We start from the raw sequence: 18924 nt of genomic DNA on the forward strand, positions 1-18924 counted from the left end.
GTAATCATGGTTACCAGTTCTGGCTCCAAACAACTCTACAACATAGATTATTTCCTTTTCTCTGGAGGGGAAGCTGAGACAAAGCGTGGGTAAAAATGATGCCCAAAGTTCCAGAGTTCGAGGCAGGTCTGGCGTTGAAACTGAATAGCCCACGTGTGGAGATCTAAGCTTGAAACTATGTTCTCATGAACAAAGAGCTTGGTGGCATCATTGTCCTTAACCAGCTGGGAACTTCGAATTACATGATTGGGAGGTGGAGGGGCAATTTACCACAAATTGTACCTTAGCAGAGTTCGTTTGGACTTCTTTATTCTTGACATTTAAAGATCTTTCACAATTGATTATGAAGCAGGCCAATCCTCCCCCTTCCTTTGTTAGGAGTGAGCGCCGAGGCAGCGTCCTCTGAGCCTCAATACTGCAACCTTCCCTCAGACTCCATCTGCCCAAACGGAAGAAACGAGACTGGCTGTGTGGGAACCTTCTCTTCTGCTGCCGGGAACACAGAGCAGCCTCTTGATCATAAGAGACGTAAAAAGACCTCTGAAATCCCCCAGATTTTTAATTTCTAACTCGAGGACTGGCAATCCAGTCATTTAACAGTCATCTTAATTTAAGCAAGATTTGCAGTTGAATGCAAAGCACATGTGGTAAAAGCAAACTCTCGAAGGAGAGGAAGAGGCCCACTTGGGAAATTTCTAACAGCGCTGGGCTCTGAGGAACAGTTTTCATAAGCTCAGGGAAGAGTCATAGCTGTGACTGAAATAAGCTAGAGAAACGGGCCCTGTGGACTTGGAGGCCCAAGCAGCAGAAGCTCCTGGGGCCTATGGACAGAAAGGAGCACGGCTGAGACGTTATAACCCTCGTTTTTCTACTTCTGTCCTGGCTCTGTTGTTGTTGTCATTGATATTATTGTTATTGGCACAGAGGTTCGGATTCCAAACATCTAATCAGAGGCTTCTAATCAGCCCAAAGGGACTAGTTTTTTGGTCTTTCCCCTCAACCCGTCCCTGACTCTTGTGGTTGTCTTTTCAAAGGCGTAGATGGTAGAATGGCCCGAGGCTACTCTTCTGGCTTTAACAGTCACTTTTCATAACTGTCTGTCTGACTTCAACATTACACTCTCTTCTCCCCACGTCTCCAGCTACATAGTGGACCCTGCCACTCGGCTATCCCACTGTCTCTGCAAACTCAACATGAATAAAAACAAACTTATCAGTGTCTCTCATTAAACTCCCATCTTTCCTATTTCTTTGTCACTATCATCCCTCAGGCTCTGCTGTAGTATTTTATAAATGAGGTCAGGTCCAGGTTAGGGGAAAGTTGTAGTGCAAAAGACATTAATAGGCAACATCATATGTTCTTTCACATTCAGAAATCCTTTAGAAACAACATAGAAATCAATGAGAAGGACTGCAAATGGTGAGCTCCTGGACTCCTTTCAAGCCTGCACTCAATTCTGCCTGCCCACACTCCTCCAGGACTGTGCTGGGAGGCTCAGCTTGCTGCTCCACAGATGTGGATCTCCAGTGGGTCTCTACAAGGAAACTAGCAGTAAAAGGAGGAGCTGCTAATCCAGAGCAGCAGCATCTGTGACAGACAGCAGTACTCACACAGCCAACAGGCACTGCTGACTCTGGGCCCTCTGTGAACACAGAGCCCAAGACCTGAATCCTTATGGACAAAGACGAGATCCAGGAAGGTGAAGAGAGAGACTTGATCCAGACAGAACTGAGGCTCCTGACTCACAGCTCACAGTTTTCCATTTTAACACAGTCTGCATAGATGTTTGGATTTCTTTGGGAACAAAGATGCTATGTGAACAATAGCTGCTGTGAACAAGACAGTAACATTAAGAGAGCCCCTGGTCACCCACACTGCAAATATTTTTTTTTTTATTATTAAATTACTTTTTTTCTTTTGAGGAAGATTAGCACTGAGCTAACTACTGCCAATCCTCCTCTTTTTGCTGAGGAAGACTGGCCCTGAGCTAACATCCATGCCCATCTTCCTCTACTTTATATGTGGGACACCTGCCACAGCATGGCTTGCCAAGCAGTGCCATGTCCACACCCGGGATCCAAACTGGCGAACCTCGGGCTGCCGAAGCAGAACGTGTGCACTTAACCGCTGTGCCACCAGGCCGGCCCCTTTTTTTTACTTTTTAAAAGATTTTATTTTATTACTTCCAAGGGTGTTTAGTGCTTTTCTTTTTCTTTTCTTTTCAATTTAAAATGTCTTTTTATTATTTTATTTTTTTAAAATATGGAATGCTTCACGAATTTGTATGTCATCCTTGCGCAGGGGCCATGCTAATCTTCTCTGTATCATTCCAATTTTAGTATATGTGCTGCCCAAATGAGCTGCAAATCTTACACAAAAGCAGGTGAACCCGTTTTACTGCTTAAACACCAAATCTGTCAGTATCAAATGGGATACCAGCATCCATGAATTTTTTTCATATTTACATACATTGACTGAGGTTTTTTTATTATGGCAAAATATACATAACATAAAGTTTACCATTTTTACAGTTCAGTGGCATTAAGTACATTCACATTGTCATGCAGCTATCACCACCATCCATCTCCGAAAAACTTATCCCAAACTGAAATTCCATAACCATTCAACAGGACCTCTTCATTCTCCCCTCTCCCCAGGCCCTGGTAACCATTATTCTCCTTTCTATCTCTATGAATCTGACTACTCTATCTATCTTCTATAAGGAGAATCTTATATGTGTCCTTTTGTGTCTGGCTTATTTCACGTAGCATAATGTCTTCAAGGGTTCATCCATGTTGTAGCATGTGTCAGAATTTCCTTCCATTTTAAGGCTAATATTCCATTGTAAGTATAAACCACATTTTGTCTATCCATTCATCTGTGGATGGACATTTGAGTTGTTTTTACCTTTTGACTATGATGAATAAGCTGCTATGAACATTGGGATCAATCAAGATTTTAAAAAGAATGAATCTAGCATTATGACTCATGACGTTGCGTGGACACAGCTGAAGAGGTAAGCAGGTGTGCCAAAAGTCCTTATTTCCTAGCGAAGATTTAAGATAATTTCGATATCCTCTACCCAAATTAAACAGTCACTGTCTATAAAGATTGGCAGAGACTTTACAGGACAAAAGAAGAAAAAAAGGAGGGAGAGGAGGGCAAAAGGGAGAAGGAGGAAGAAGAGGAGGCAGGTGGCAGGAGGAGAAAAATGAGGAGAAGAGGGAGGAAGAAGAGGAAGAGAACATTTTTTGACATTTGCCTAACATTAAGGGAAATTTTGAGGTGCTGAAAAGCTGATCCTGGTGTCTGAGTCACGAAGTAACAGCTCCTAGGGTTCCTTCCCAGGAGGTTAAAACGCCATGAACAGGACCTGAGGCTTCTAACAGGCTGAGTCAATTCTAAGAGAAGGTGCGTTTATCAGCCCTGAAATAAACCAGGAGCGGCTCAGGGAGTCCTGTTCTCCCTACATCTTATTACACTGAAGCCCTTTGATCTCAGTCATTACGGGTGTGGAAGGACAGGAGGAAAGAGACACTGCTGCTTCTCCCCGACTCCACCTCCCCTTCTTTCATTTACCCAGAGTCAGCTTCTGACTGACTGTCATAATTCCACCTAGAAGCTCTGAAAGGCTACCTAACAACAAATAATATAGTTCCCTTGGGCACACTTTGGAAGCACACAGACCAAACTACAGGGCTGTTTTGAAGGGTTCGTTTCTGCACTTAAAGTTGTAAAAAGATTTCGGAAAACTCAGCTGAGGCCTTGATGGGTTATCCACTCTGCTGTAAGCCAGAGATGGGATTTTACGCAGGTAACCACGCCAAAAGCAATAGAAAGCTCACACTGTTTAACCTTTGCTCAGGAGAAGCTCTTACTTGTATTATTTTCTATTTTGAAACGATTTCAGACTTAGGAAAACGCTGCAAGTTTAGTATGGAGAATTTTTGTTTTCTTGGACCACTGGAGAGAAAGTTGCTGACATGATGCTCTCACCACCAGCCCAGCAGACAGTGGAGGCTCAGAGGATTTGTTCTGGAACACACAGGAAGATGAGTGTGGGAAACCTCAGAAATCAGTGGAGGAACCGCTGAGGGCCGCCGAAGGGCCAATGAGTGTATAACTGTCATTGTCGCCCTGGTTTTACTTCTGGTCTATTGTAATACGATCAACATCTGCAAATGATCTTCAACTGAAGTTCTCTCCAATTCCACTTCCTCTTAGACCCTACATTAATCTTAAAGCAGTTAATCTGCCAGCTCCGAAACCTCCAGTGGTTCCCTTTTCCCAAAATCCCACCAGATGAAGCTGCAAAGGTTGCTGGGCATCTAAGGCTCTTCATGGCAGGGCCCTAAACCACACTGGCCCTACGAACGGAGGTCGTGCAATGTAGAGATTTAGGGCTCAGACTCGAGCCCATGTGCCTACCTCTGAAACCTAGCTCTCCTACTTACCAGCTGTGTGGCATTCAGCAAGTCATTAAACCTCCAGGTGCCTCAGTTTCTTTATCTGGGGATGATAAGAGGACCTACTGCATGGAACTTTTGTTAGCATTAGATGAGTTATGATATGCAAAGCACTTAGAATAGCATAAGCACTTATGTAAGTGTTTCCCATTATTATCAAACGTTACCCTACTTCAAGTACCCTGTAAAGCAAGCCACTCGGTTCCCCAAATATCCTCTCTGGGCTCTATCCCTGCATGGGCTCTCCTCTCCACCGACTGTCCAATGCCAATCTCTCGGTGCAGGCCCTACCCACCCTTCAAGGTCCAGCTCAAATCTTATCAACTCCACACAGCCTTTCCTGCCGTCCTAGAAGAAAGGGATCTTTCCTTCCTCAGAAAGCCCTATGCTTGTATCTCTTGCTGTTTTATGTTATGGTTATTATAATCATGCCTTAAAAAACAGGGAAAATAAAAGTGCTGTGCATATGGTGAAGCGCTACACAGATGGGATTCTAATACTGACGGTATCATCTCATCTCCACCACAGTAAGTACTACGAGCTGCATGGGGGCAGGGATCACATCTATTATCTTGGTTTCTCCCACAGTGCTTTATATAATAAAGTTTGTGAGTAAATTTTTTCAGTGGCTGAGTAAATGATTAATCCTCTACGGTACTTGGTTTATCAGATGGGTTTCTTATGGAGAGGTCACTGAGGGAACAGAAAGCATGAGGTAAACATGCTTTGTGGATGGGTGGAGGGGGAGTATTTTCAGGTTATGGGCATTTTTCAGGTAGGGCAGGCCTAGGTAGGAGGCCACTGTGGAAAGCTCTGAGAAGCCAACAGGTGGGCAAGCCAGGAGGATGTTCAGCATCTTTAAAGGTTTCTTCCAGGCCTTCTTTTCAACTCAAATCAGGGAACTGCTCCAGGCTCTGCTTCCCACCTTCTATTTTAAACTGCTCTCTCTCCAAGTTTTCCTGGTTTCATTCCATGTCCGTTACAGTTCTTAGCTGCAAGCAACAGAAACTAACTTTGTCTCACTCAATTAAAATTTATTAGAATAGTAGGAGCTCAAAGAACAAACGAAGCTAGAGTCAAGGCGTGGGAAAAGACAGGAGTGAACAGAGCTCTGGGGTCTAGGCATCAGGAACCAGAGCAGCCATCAATGCTGCAGGAAGAGCCTGGTTAGTGGTTGCTCTCCTAGTTGAGTCCCTCATATCCTTGACACATCTGCCAAGTCAAAGCCCTAGGAAAGAGAGACTGACTGGCTAGGCTAGTCACTTGCTCATGCCAGGCTGCAGTGGGAGGGGAAGTGGCCCTTCTGGCTTCTGTCATAGGAAGCAGACACTATGTCCTATCAGAGGTACACACAGGGAGGCAAAGTTGACTCCCTGAAAGGAAATCTGGGTGGTGTTGAGAAGAGGAATTGGATGCTAACAGCTAAATTACCAGAAATAGCCACCACACTATGCTTTTGGATGTGTTTCTTGATTCCCCTTTCCAACTGAGCTCACGTGGATGGACAACTCATTTGAACAGCTCTCTGGTGTTTGATTCCACTTCTCCCCCAAGAAGCTGGCTGTCCTTCTTGGTGGCATGTGCTGCTGCCTGTGAGCAAAGGAGGCCACACCCATGCTACTGGGATGCCCAAGCCCAGGTCCAGTGCCCTTTGCCCATGCTTATCTACAGAGGTGGTAGAGATCAGACGAAGGGTGCATGATGGCCTGTGGCCTGCAGCTCAGGGCAAGAGCAGGGTTTCTACTTCAGAGAGAGAAGGTGAGAGAAAAGCAAAACAAAGTTAGCCCTGTAGTCATGCTCTTGCATCCCTCCCCACCATGCACTGAGTGCTAAGGAGAGCAGGGAGGAGTCAAGAAGAGCCATCTCCATTTTGAGTTTCATTGTCTGGAAGTATTGTTTGCAGCGGGGTCTCATGTGAAAGGAACGATGAAAAGTTAGGGGAAGTTTGCTGGGGGAGGTGCTTCTAGGAAAGTTCTCCTCATTCACAAAACATGACATAAGACAGGGATGGTCCCTTTTCTGTCCCTGGTCTTTGTCATCTGCATGTGACGCCTGGAACCATGGCAGCCATCTTGAGGCTATGAGGGACAAGCCTGAGGACAAGAGCCTACTCCCTGAGGATGAGAGAAAAAAGGAATCAGACTGGATCTTGATGATATTGCTGGGTTGCATCACTAATGGACTTTGGAATTTGGAAAGTTCTCCAGACTTCCAGGTACATCAGATAACATATTTCATTACTGTTGAAGACACTAGTAGGTGTGTTTTCTGTTACAGCTGAAGTCATCCTACCGGACACAGCTTTCTAACCACTGCTCTAAGCATGGGCACATTCTAAGCCCCACTGACATCAGCTAACCTTGCAGTATGAGCCTGCAGAGGGAAATTCTCCTACCCAAAAAAGGAGATGGCTTTCTGCAGCTGCACAGTTTACACATGTCTCAGGCCAGCCCTCTTACTCCTTATTCTTTGTCTTTTTTGGACAAGCATCATGTAATTTGGGACCATAGATATTGGGTAATTACCATAGCAATGATTAGGGATTCACTTCAGGAATAAGGAAATATAATTATAGTGCCATGGCAGCTTGTTTCCATGACAACAGGGGCAATTGCAATTGATCAGCAGTTTTCTCCCTAAACAGATCCGTGAGCCTCATTCAGATGAAATGCTAAAGAGCAATTAAGTATCCTCATCAAACAAACTAGAGTTGCTGGAAGAGACAGGAGTCAGATTATATTTTTGTGTGGTATCTTGACGGCTCATCCTGGACTTTGGTATTCTATGAAAATATATGACACTCAGTAGGCTACAGAGCACCAAATTACCTAATATTCACAAGAGAAACAGGATACGTCAAAAAAAAGTCAAGGAAGAAGAGGAAAGTTTGGAATCTTAAAACACAGAAACATCTTAGAACTGGAGGTCAGAAGATCATCTACTCCAGCCTCTAGGCTCAGTCCTGCCTCTGCATCACACTGGACGGGCAATCATCTACCCAGCCTCTGAAGCTTTGTGGGGACTCCGCAGACTTCCATGCTATGTACTTCACTCCTCAGTTACTCCACTTGGAAAAAGGTCTTTTCCTAAACCTCTCTAGCCAGCATCTGAATCAAGTGGGTCTTGGTCTATGCTCTGGAAATAAAAAACTAGTTACCAACCTCCTCTTTATCTCAGTATTACCCAGCATATGTAAAGTGCTATCTTAGAGCAGATAGTATAATGTCACATGGACTTTTCTGTCCTCATCATAATCCTGGGAGATAGCACATCCATTTAACAGGTGAAGGGGCTGGTTCGGTTAAGGTCACACAGCTCCCCAGTGAAAGCAACTACACTTACAAGATATGTTGCTCTCGCACATATTGTATCTCCAATAATTGCTGTAATTGATTCATCAACCTTCTTCCCCACAGACTTATCCAACCCAGCTCCATTAATTCTCCTGGTTAGTCCCTAATTTTCATTCATTTAATGGTTTTTGTATTTCTTCTCTAGTCTCTGTTCAATTTCAGCGCATCCCAGGTTCCTATGGATAGAGGATAAAGGATTAAGTGAAATAAGTCTTTTCTGACTTCATCTTCTGAAAGGCAGCAAGGCCAAGCGACCTAAGGCGCACACGGGGAGTCAGGGAGCCTGAGCTTCACTGTCAGTTCATTGGTGACACGCTGTCTCATTACACCAACCGTGTAATTTTCAGTCGGTCAAAGGGACAGTGATACTCTCTACCATGGTGGGGAACTGAAGGATGAATTAGATGAATACTGACCTGAACAGTGGAAAGAGTCCGTCTGGTAAAAAGAGCTGTATTCATGTATCCATTCATTAAATGAGTAACTATTGAACGCCCGCTATGTGCCAGGCACAGGGCTAGAGGCTGCAGATACAGTGAATGGAAAGCTATCCAGGCCTACCCTTATGGAAAGGTAAAGGAAGTTGTGCGAACAACGGCAGGGGGGCCAGATCCTCCCGAGGGGGTCAGAGAAAGCTTGCACCCCACCCCCAGGAAGGCACATTTATGCAGAAAAATGAAGGATGAAGAGGAATTAGCAGGGTGAAGGAGGTGGAGATGGGGGATGTGGTTGTTCGAGACAAAAGGATAACCATGTGCAAAATCAGCTAACTTGGATTCTAGTCACATCTCTAACACTAACAGCACTGCGATCTCTTTGAGCCTCAGTTTCCCCATTTGTAAAGTGAAGGTATTGAATCAGGACTAAAAATTACCTTAAACTGTGAACACTGTTGGGGGGGTTTGTGTGATGACTGAATAAGGGTATCGTATAAGTGGAGAGTAGGATTTATATTAGCTTTGGGGGAGGAGGGAGAGGTGCGTGGGTCAACCATAGGGAATTGGATTCATAAGGAAAGGATTCCAGCAGCTCAGGCTCCTTTCCGTCAGTTCTAACAAAGTGTGCCTCTCCAGGTGGAGTAGGTTGGCACTTCAGTTGAACCCAAGTACCTTTCTCTTTGGCTTCTTTTTTCTGATCATTTTCCTTTACATATTTCAGGAAGCTATCTTGGCTCTTAGAGTACTTAATATGCTCAAAATATACACTAATTCTCTTGGCAAGAATCGCGCCCTTAACTTGGTCGTTTACAACAGTGCCAAGAGCACGCTGGGTAATACTGCAGACTCTTCCAGTTTTGCTATGTTAGCATTGGCGGTGCAATCCTTCTTGACAGCGCCCATCCCCTTGACGTCCACAATATCTCCTTCTTGTAGATTCACATGTATGTGGCCAAAGGAACAGCTCCATGTTTTCTAAAAGGCATAGGAATATATTTCAAATCACAGAAATTACCTGTATCTCTTTCCCCACACTGTCTCTCCCATCAAGATGCCTGCTTCCCTGGATGAACGGGCTCAATGCCCTCCAGCAAACAGGTGCAGCTCCTTACCCTTCCAAGCTAGTGTGCTCTACTCTGCAGTGATGTCCTACTTCAAAATTATCCCTTTCTGTTCCACCCCAAATTTCTACCTCCTACTTTAGGGTTTTAAGGGAGGAAAATAAGCCCCCAGTCTCCCCTGACAATATGAACTTATCACTTCAGCCAGATATGATCTCACCAATGCCACAGTCGTTCCTGCTTTTAAAAAATATCTTTATTGAGATATAATTCACATACCAAAAAATCATCCTCTTAAAGGGTACATTTCAATGATTTTTAGTATATTCACAAAATTGGGCAACTAGCACCACTACCTACATTGAGAATATTTTTATAACCCCAAAAAGAAACCTGCACCCGATTAGCAGTCACCCTGCCACCCTACCCCATGCCTGGCAACCACTAATCTTTCTGTCTCAATGGATTTGCTTATTTGGGACATTTCATCTAAATGGAATCAGACAATAGGAAGTATTTTTTTTAACTGGCTTATTTCCCTTAGCATAATGTTTTCCAAGTTTATTCAAGTCATACCATGTATCAGTATTTCATTCTTTTTTATTCCAAAATAATATTCCATTGTATGGATATACAACATATTGCATTCATCTATTCATCTTTTGATGGACATGTGGATTGTTTCAACTTTTTGGCTATTATGAATAATGCTGCTATGAAGATTCTTGAACAAGTTTTTATGTAGATGTGTTTTCATTTCTCTTGGGTATATACCTAGGAGAGGAATTGCTGGATCACATGGTAACTCTATGTTTAACATTTTGAGGAACTGTCAAACTATGGCTGTACCTTTTTACATTACCATCAGCAATGTATGAGGATTCCAATTTCTCTACATTCTCACCAACACTTGTTATTGTCTTTTTTATTATAGCTTTCCTAATGGGTGTGAAGTGATATACCATTGTGGTTTTGATTTGCATTTTCCTGATAGCTAATGATGTTGAGAAAGTATGTTTTCATATGTTAATGGACAATTTTTATATCTTTATTGGAGAAATGTCTATTCAAATCTTTTGCCTATTTTTTTAAAGGTATGCTTTTTTTCTTTTGGTGAGGAAGATTGGCCCTGAGCTAACATCCATTGCCAATGCTCTTCTTTTCTTTTTTTTAAAATTTCCTCCCCAAAGCCCCAGCATATAGTTGTATATCCTAGTTGTAAGTCTTTTTTTTTTTAAGTTCTTCCATGTTGGATGCCACCACAGCATGGCTTGATGAGCGGTGTGTAGGTCCGTGCCCAGGATCTGAACCGGTGAACCCCAGGCCACTGAAGCAGAGCACGTGGACTTAACCACTCTGCGACAAGGTCAGCCTCTTGCCCATTTATTAATTGGGGTTTTTTTCAGTCTTCTTCTTCTTCACTTATAGAGTTCTTTACTGGCCCAGTTTTGGTGGCATAATGGTTAAGTTCGGTGCACTTTGCTTCGGCAAGTTGGGTTTGGTTCCCGGGCATGGACTCACACCGCTCATCTATCAGTGGCCATGCCTTGATGGCAGCTCACATTCAAAAAAGAGGAAGATTGGTAACAGATGTTAGCTCAGGGCAAATCTTCCCCAGCAGAAAAAAAGAGTTCTTTACCTATTCTGAATATGTCTCTTATCAGATATATGATTTGCAAATGTTTTCTCCCATTTTCTTTTCACTTTCTTGATGGTATTGCTTGTAGTACAAAAGTTAATTTTGATGAAGTCCAATTTATCAATTTTTCCTTTTGTCACTTGTGCTTTTGGTACCTAAGGAATCACTGTCTAATCCAAGGTCAGGGAGATTTACCCCTTTGTTTTCTTTTAGGAGTTTTATAGTAGGCTCTTACATTTAAGTCTGTGACCCATTTTGAAATTCATTTTTTGTGAATGGTGTAAGAAAGGGGTCCAACTTCATGCTTTTGCATATGGCTATTCATTTGTTCCAGCACCATTTGTTGAAAAAGACTATTCCTTACCCACTGAATTATCCTGACACTCTTGGTGACAATCAGTTGATCACGAGTGTAAGGGTTTACATTTGTATTCTCATTTACATTCCACTGATCTATATATCTATCTTTATGCCAGTACCACACTATTTAGATTACTGTAGCTTTGTGGTAAGTTTTTAACTTGGGAAGCATAAGCCCTCCAAGATTGTTCTGCCTATTCTGGGTCCCTTGCATTTCCATATGAATTTTAGGATCTGCTTGCCAATTTCTCAAAAAAAGTCAGCTGGAATTTTTATAGGGATTGCATTGAATCTGTGGATCAATTTGGGAAGTACTGCCATCTTAACAATATTAAGTTTTCCAATCCATGAATGAGATATCTTTTCACTTATTTAGATCTTATTTAATTTCTTTCAATAACATTTTGTCACTTTCAATGTACACGTCTTGCACTTATTTTGTTAAATTTATTCCTAAGTATTTTATTCTTTTCAATGACGTTGTAAATGCAATTGTTTTCCTCAGTTCACTTTCAGATTGTTCATTGCTAGTGTACAAAAACAAAAACTCCCATCTTATATTCTGCAACCTTGCTCAATCTTATTTAGTCTAATAGTTTTTTTGTGGCTTCCTTAGGATTTTCTATATATAAGACCATGGCATCTGCAAATAAATAGTTTTACTTCTTCCTTTTCAAAATTGATGCCTTTTATTTCTTTTTCTTGCCTAACTGTCCTCTCTATAACCTACAGTACGGTACAGGACAGTGCTGAACAGACATCCTTGTCTTGTTCTTGATTTTAAGGGAAACACATCCATTCTTTCACCATGAAGTATGATATTAGCTGTCAATTTCTCATAGATACCCTTTCTCAAGTTGAAGAAGTTCCCTTCTGTTCCTAGTTTTAAGTGTTTTTATTGTGAAAGATGTTGGATTTTGTCAAATGCTTTTTCCGGATCTATTGAGATGATCATGTGGCTTCTGTCCTTTATTAATATGGTATTTTACACTGATTGATTTTTGTACGTTAAACTAACTGCACTCCTGGGATAAATCTCGCTTGGTCACGGTGTAAAATCCTTTTCATGTATTGCTGGATTCAGTTTGCTAACATTTTGTTGAGAACTTTAATGTCTATATTCATAAGAGATGTTGGCCTGTGGTTTTCTTTTTGGTGATGTCTTTGCCTGGTTTTGATATTAGGGAAACAATGGCCTCACGGAGTGAGTGGGAAAGTTCCCTCCTATTCTATTTGCCACATTCATGCTTGTGTGGAAGTCTCTGCTCATGCCATTCCTGATCTGGAATATTCGTGCCTTGCCTCTCAGCCACTCCAAGTCCTGCCCATCATTTGGAGCCAGTTCAAGGCCTCCTCATTCCTAAACCCTTTCCTAACCGCTCCAGTCTGAGAGTGAGCGCACCCGCCCTGGAGCCCCTTCAACTCTCCCTGTGCTTACAGCTGGGCACATACTATAATGTGCTGTCACGGCACAAGATGAGTAAATGCTGGGTGTTAGGTAGAAAGTGGGAGCAGGACAATGGGAGTCCCAGTGAGAGCAGAGCCTCAGAAAAGCAGCTGAAAGGAGGAAGACACCTGAGCCTGGTGACCCAGGACCAACAGGATAACTCAGAGCCATGTGACTAGCTCCTTAGTAAGGCCGCAGCCTCCTTAAGAGGCAGAATAGTGGATGCATAAGCATGCGCTCTTTCCTGCTTCAACAGTGGCTCAGCCAGCAACTTACCAGCAAGTTATTCTCTAGCCTTAATTTTCTCATCTTTGAAATGGGGATAATAATATCAATCTTAGAGTGTTGTGGTAAAGATTACATGAGTCCACCTATGCAAAATACATTGCATTAAGTTCAGTAAGTGGTATCTTTAATATATGCCATTAGATATTCTCTGTGGAAAAAGAGTTTGTGGCTAAAGGAATCTTGGAGATGCTCCATCCCACAGCCCTCTTCTCAGAGATTCCCAGGGCACATTAGCATAGTAAAAGCTCTGCAAAGTCCTATGTAGAGGATCCTGTTTAATTTGTTTTGGCCCAGAATTTCCCAAATCTATTGGCCAAGATGACCCTCTCCCCCCTTTTAAATTTAACACCACTTTTGGAAACAGAATATTATTGTATTTCATTAATAAAGGAAGTTACATTAAATTGTTAAAAACTGATCATGTTTTACTGTTTTGCTTTTCCCACAGGCACGTATCATTTAAAATCAGCAGCCTAGGAGAAATAAAGGCTTCTAACCTAGAGAAAGAACACAATGCTCTAAAAGCCCGACGGAAATGAGAAATTTCAGGCAGAAAGAGCAGATCAATAATGAGCTATTTTTTGCCACAGAGACATTTCTGGAATTACAGATCCTTGGAGTTTGACAGCATGTTAAGCTCAGCTCCTTTAAATTCCCACCCAGTGCAGAAATTCCCCTTGGTCAGTCCCAACCCCTGCTGGCACATCCCCAGACTCCCCATTTTTAGGCAGCTCCACTAGTTGGGAAATTCTCCCTCACATTGGGCTGAAATCTGCATCCTTGGAACCTCCACCCAAGACCATGCAAATAAAATTTTGAGTTTTGTGTTTTAGTGAGAGCTGTCCATTTCTGAGATAGCAAATAAGATGCACAGAAATTCTGCGAATCATTACACAATGCAAAGTAACATGACTGTTAATTGAGCAGTGAACTACAAACGAGGGTTGTTGGAAACAACATTTTTTATTTTCTCCATCCGTAAATAGGGCAAATAATCAGAAGTTCACCTTTACTGTATGCAATGGAGGTACTACTTACTTCACAGGTGAAATAATTTGCAATTGTCAATTTCTGAGATGAAAGGGGAATACAAATTTTAAATTACTTCTATATTCCTGTCTTTTTAAATTTTAAAATTATGTAAACTTATGATCCAAAGCTTATCCTTCCAGCTTCTTTTATTATAAAAACAAATGTTAAATAATTAAAATATAGTATATGTCTCATAAATATAGGTTTATCAACAAGAGTCAATAATCACATTTTCAAATTATTTCAAAAAATTGAAGAGGAAGGAACATTTCCAAACTCATTTTATGAGGCCAGCATTATCCTGATACTAAAACCAGACAAAGACACCACAAAAAAAGAAAACTACAGGCCAATATCCTGATGAACAGAGATGCTAAGATCCCTAAGAAAATATTAGCAAACTGAATTCTATAATACATTAAAAGCATCAGGGGCTGGCCCCAGTGGCTGAGTGGTTAATTTCGCACGCTCCGCTTCGGCGGCCCAGGGTTTTCCCTGGTTTGGATCCTGGGTGTGGACATGGCACTACTGATCAGGCCATGCTGAGGCAGCTGTCCCACACAGTACAACCAGAAGGACATACAACTAGAATATAGAACTATGTACTGGGGGCATTTGGGGAGAAAAAGCAGAAAAAAAAAAAGAAGATTGGCAACAGATGCCAACTTTAAAAAATAAAAATAAAAGACTAAGACACCACGATCAAGTGGGATTTATTCCAGGAATGCAAAGATGATTCAACATCTGCAAATCAATCAATGTGATACACCAAATTAACATAATGGAGGATAAAAATCATATGATTATCTCAATAGATGTAGAAAAAGCATTTGACAAAATTCAACATCCATTTATGATAAAAACTCTCAACAAAGTGAGTATAGAAGGAATCTATCTCAACATAATAAAGGCCATGTGTGACAAAACCATGGCTAACATCATACATACTCAATGGTGAAAAGCTAAAAGCTTTTCCCCTAAGATCAGGAACAAGACAAGAACGCCCACTTTCGCCACTTATATTCAACATAGTATTGGAAATCCTAACCAGAGCAATTAGGCAAGAAAAGGAAATAAAAGGTGTCCAAATTGGAAAGGAAGAAGTAAAATTTTCACTAATTGCAGAGGACATGATATTACATATAGAAAACCCCAAAGATTCCACCAATAAGCCATGAGAACTAGTAAATGAATTCAGTAAAGTTGCAAGATACAAAATTAATATACAGAAATCAGTTGCATTTCTATACACTAATAACAAACTATCAAAAAAGAAAAATTAAGAAAACAATTCCATTTACAATTGCATCAAAAAGAGTAAAATACTTAGGAATAAATTTAACCAATAAAGTGAAAGACTTGTACTCTGAAAACTATCAGATACGGATGAAAGAAATTGAAGATGACAGAACAAATGGAAAGCCACACCATGCTCATGGATTGGAAGAATCAATGTTGTTAAAATGTACATACTTACCCAAGGCATTCTGCAGATTCAATGCAATTCCCCTCAAAATTCCAATGGCATTTTTCACAGAACCAGGACAAAGAATCCTAAAATTTGTATGGAACCACAAAAGACCCTGAACGGCCAAAGCAATCTTGAGAAAGAAGAATAAAGCTGGAGGTGTCATGCTTCCTGATTTCAAACTATATCACAAAGCTGTATAATCCAAACAGTTTGGTACTAGCATGAAAACAGACACATAGATCAATGGAACAGAAGAAATCAATCCACACATCTATGGTCAATTAATCTGACAAAGAAGACAAGAATATACAAGGGGGAAAAGACAGTCTCTTCAATAAATGGTGTTGGGAAAACTGGACAGCTACAAGTAAGAGAATGAAACTGTACCACTATCTTATATCATATACAAAAATAAATTTAAAATGTATTAAAAACTTGAATGGAAGACCTGAAACCATAAAACTCCTAGAAAAAAACATAGGCAGTCAGCTCTTTGACATTGGTCTTCGCAACAGTTCTTTGGATCAGTCTCCTTTGCCAAGGGCAACAAAAGTAAAAATAAACACATGGGACTACATGAAACTAAAAAGCTTTTGCACAGCCAAGGAAACCATCAACAAAACAAAAAGCCAACCTACTGAATAGGAGGAGATATTTGCAAAGCAGACATCTGATAAGTGGTTAATATCCAAAATATATAAAGAACTTACACAACTTAATGTCAGAAAAACAAACAACCCAACTGAAAAATGAGCAGAGGACGTAAATAGATGTTTTTCCAAAGAAGACATACAGATGGCCAACAGGCACATGAAAAGACGCTCAACATCACTAATCATCAGTGAAATGCAAATCAAAACCACGATGAGATATCACCTCATGTCCGTCAGAATGACTCTTATCAAAAAGACTAAAAGTAACAAGTGTGGGCGATGATGTGGAGAAAAAGGAATCCTCGTACACCATTGGTAGGAATGTAAATTGCTGCAGCCACTACGGGAAACAGTATGGACGTTCCTCAAAAAATTGAAAATAGAACTACCATGTGATCCTGCAATTCCACTTCTAGGTATTTGTCTGAAGAAAACAAAAACATTAATTTGAAGAGATATATGCACCCCTATGTTCATTGCAGCATTATTTACAATAGCCAAGATATGGAAGCAACCTAAGCGTCCGTCGATAGACAAATGGACAAAGAAGATGTGGTTACATATATTCAATGGAATACTATTCAGCCATAAAAATGAGTGAAACCTTGCCATTTGCAACAACATGGATGGACATAGATGATATTATGCTAAGTGAGATGAGAAAGACAAATACCATATGATTTCACTTATATGTGGAATCTAAAAAATAAAACAAACAAACCAAACAGAAACAGACTCATAGATACAGGAAACAAACCGGTGGTTACCAAGAGGGGAGGGGGTAGGGGACAGATGAAGCAGGTGAAGAGGATTGAAAGGTACAAACTTCCAGTTATAAAGTAAATAAATCACGGGGATATAATGTACAGTATAGGGAATATAGACAATAATATTGTAATAACTTTAATCATGACACATAACTAGACTTACTGTAGTGATCATTTCACACTGTATATAAATATGGAATCGCTGTGATGTACACCTGAAACTAATAGGACACTGTATGTCAATTACACTTCAATAAAAAGAGTCAATAATAAGAATAGGTGATATTACCTATATTTTATAGAAATGTAGCTGTTTGATCCATTGTGGAATTTTCCAAGGCTTTATAAAACTTAAAACCTGAAGGAAAACCCCAAGAGGTAAATGGAATAGAGCTTAAATGGGAAGAGAGCCACCAGGATCCAGGCTCCTCTAAGAATCCAGCATAATTCAATATGAAATCAGGGACTTGGCAAAACCATAACCTACTATAAAAAGGATAAGATGTGCTTTCATAGGACAGTCCTTCTAAAGGAGAAGTCTCTAGACTCAACCTCATTTTGCATTAAACTGCTACTTAGTCACATTTTAGTAACTGTACCTCATTCTGATACTGGGAGGCAAAAGGTTCACATTCTTATTTCACAACTGAAGAAACGCAAGTAAAATCAACACTGATTCATCCTGGACAATACTCAACTATATATCAACACTCACAGTCCAACAACTGGGTGAGTTCAGCGCTAGCTGTGCTCTCCTGGCAGTGAAATCATTTTCTTCAGTTCATTTCGATGGTTTTCTTACTAAAAACAATGGGAAACAAGTAGAGGTCTGTGGAGGAAGAGTGAGTACTAGTCAGGACTAACAAACGCTGTCCGTGGGCATGGTAAAGCCTCCTGGGCATTGCTGGCCTGAGGATTTTGCAATTTGGGTTCGACTGTAGCTGGCGACACACTACACTTACTGACACGCACCACAGAGAACGTTCTTGTCCTCGTCCTTGAAACACAGTAAGAATACCACAGTTTACATCTTCTATTCCTTCAACACGTATTAGGGCAATTTACGCAGCAGTAGGCATTCACAGGAAACACTTTTTTGTGCACCTAAGATGAGGCTGAATAAAAACTGGTCCCTGACTTCACGGAACTGGCCGTTGAGTGAGAGAGACAGACAAGCAAATCAATAATTTCCATAGAAAGTGTCCAGCTCTTTGCTGGAGCTGTGCAAATGATGCTAGGGGAAAAGAGGCAACGGCAGACAAACGAGATCCGACAGTGGGAAGCTGCTTCTCAGAGGAGCTGACTTCCAAGCTGTCAGTAGCAGAGTTTAACCATCTCTGACTCTGACTTCAATTCCCCGCACTCAGGTGAGAAAGTACCTCCTGACCCACTTTTCTGAGTACTTGACACCGTCACAGCCAGATTTAGTGCCTGTGTTCTAAGACGGGGAGAAGGAGAGAAAGAGACAGAGACAGAGAGAGAGAAACACAGACCACAAGGAGTGGAAGAGCTCCATCACAGACAGGTTCCAGAAGGTGCTAGAGGCTAGGAGGAGGAAGGGTAACCACCCTGTGCCTGAGCAGTCTGTGTCCTCAACACCAGTGTAAAATCTAATCCACAACCATGGTTTCTCCTTGCCCAGCACTGGGATATGGGAACGCAGTCGCCTTCAATCCAAGGAACCTGGTTGAGCTAAGCCAGTGGGGTGCTGCCTTCTACCACCAGTGAGGGCAGTGAAATGAAGGCAGACCCCTGTGCTCTCCTGGAAAGTGAGTCCAGACTCATTGGCCCACTCCCCTCGGTGACTCCTCCACACAGAACACGCCAAGTACCGCAAGTCTTCCACCTTCCCAGAGATGAAACACATCTGTGATTCCGCTCCTGCCTCCTCTGGGATCTCATTCCCCACCCCGGAACTCTGCCGAAGAGCAGAAAAAAAAAAAAGTGTGA

General features: G+C 41.6%; 1 protein-coding gene and 1 non-coding gene across 11 annotated transcripts in view; both read right to left on the reverse strand.

Moving 5' to 3' along the window:
* CRACD (capping protein inhibiting regulator of actin dynamics) overlaps positions 1–18924 on the reverse strand; it is a 286413-nt gene that overhangs the window by 55970 nt on the left and 211519 nt on the right. Inside the window, exon 1 of one of the 10 annotated variants that reach the window (XM_070505791.1) lies at positions 8929–8949. The exons of 8 other annotated variants lie outside the window; for them this stretch is intronic. The gene's annotated coding sequence lies outside the window, so the exon portion shown is untranslated. Of the gene's footprint in view, positions 1–8928; positions 8950–18924 lie in introns of those variants that run through there. One more of the 10 variants, XM_070505792.1, reaches the window with a different exon arrangement.
* Positions 2257–2361, reverse strand: LOC123284857 (U6 spliceosomal RNA). Its single transcript, XR_006526302.1, has one exon. It is a non-coding gene; the product is annotated as a U6 spliceosomal RNA (small nuclear RNA).

This window comes from Equus asinus, chromosome 3 (genome assembly GCF_041296235.1).
Source record: "Equus asinus isolate D_3611 breed Donkey chromosome 3, EquAss-T2T_v2, whole genome shotgun sequence".
Taxonomy (NCBI): Eukaryota; Metazoa; Chordata; class Mammalia; order Perissodactyla; family Equidae; genus Equus; species Equus asinus.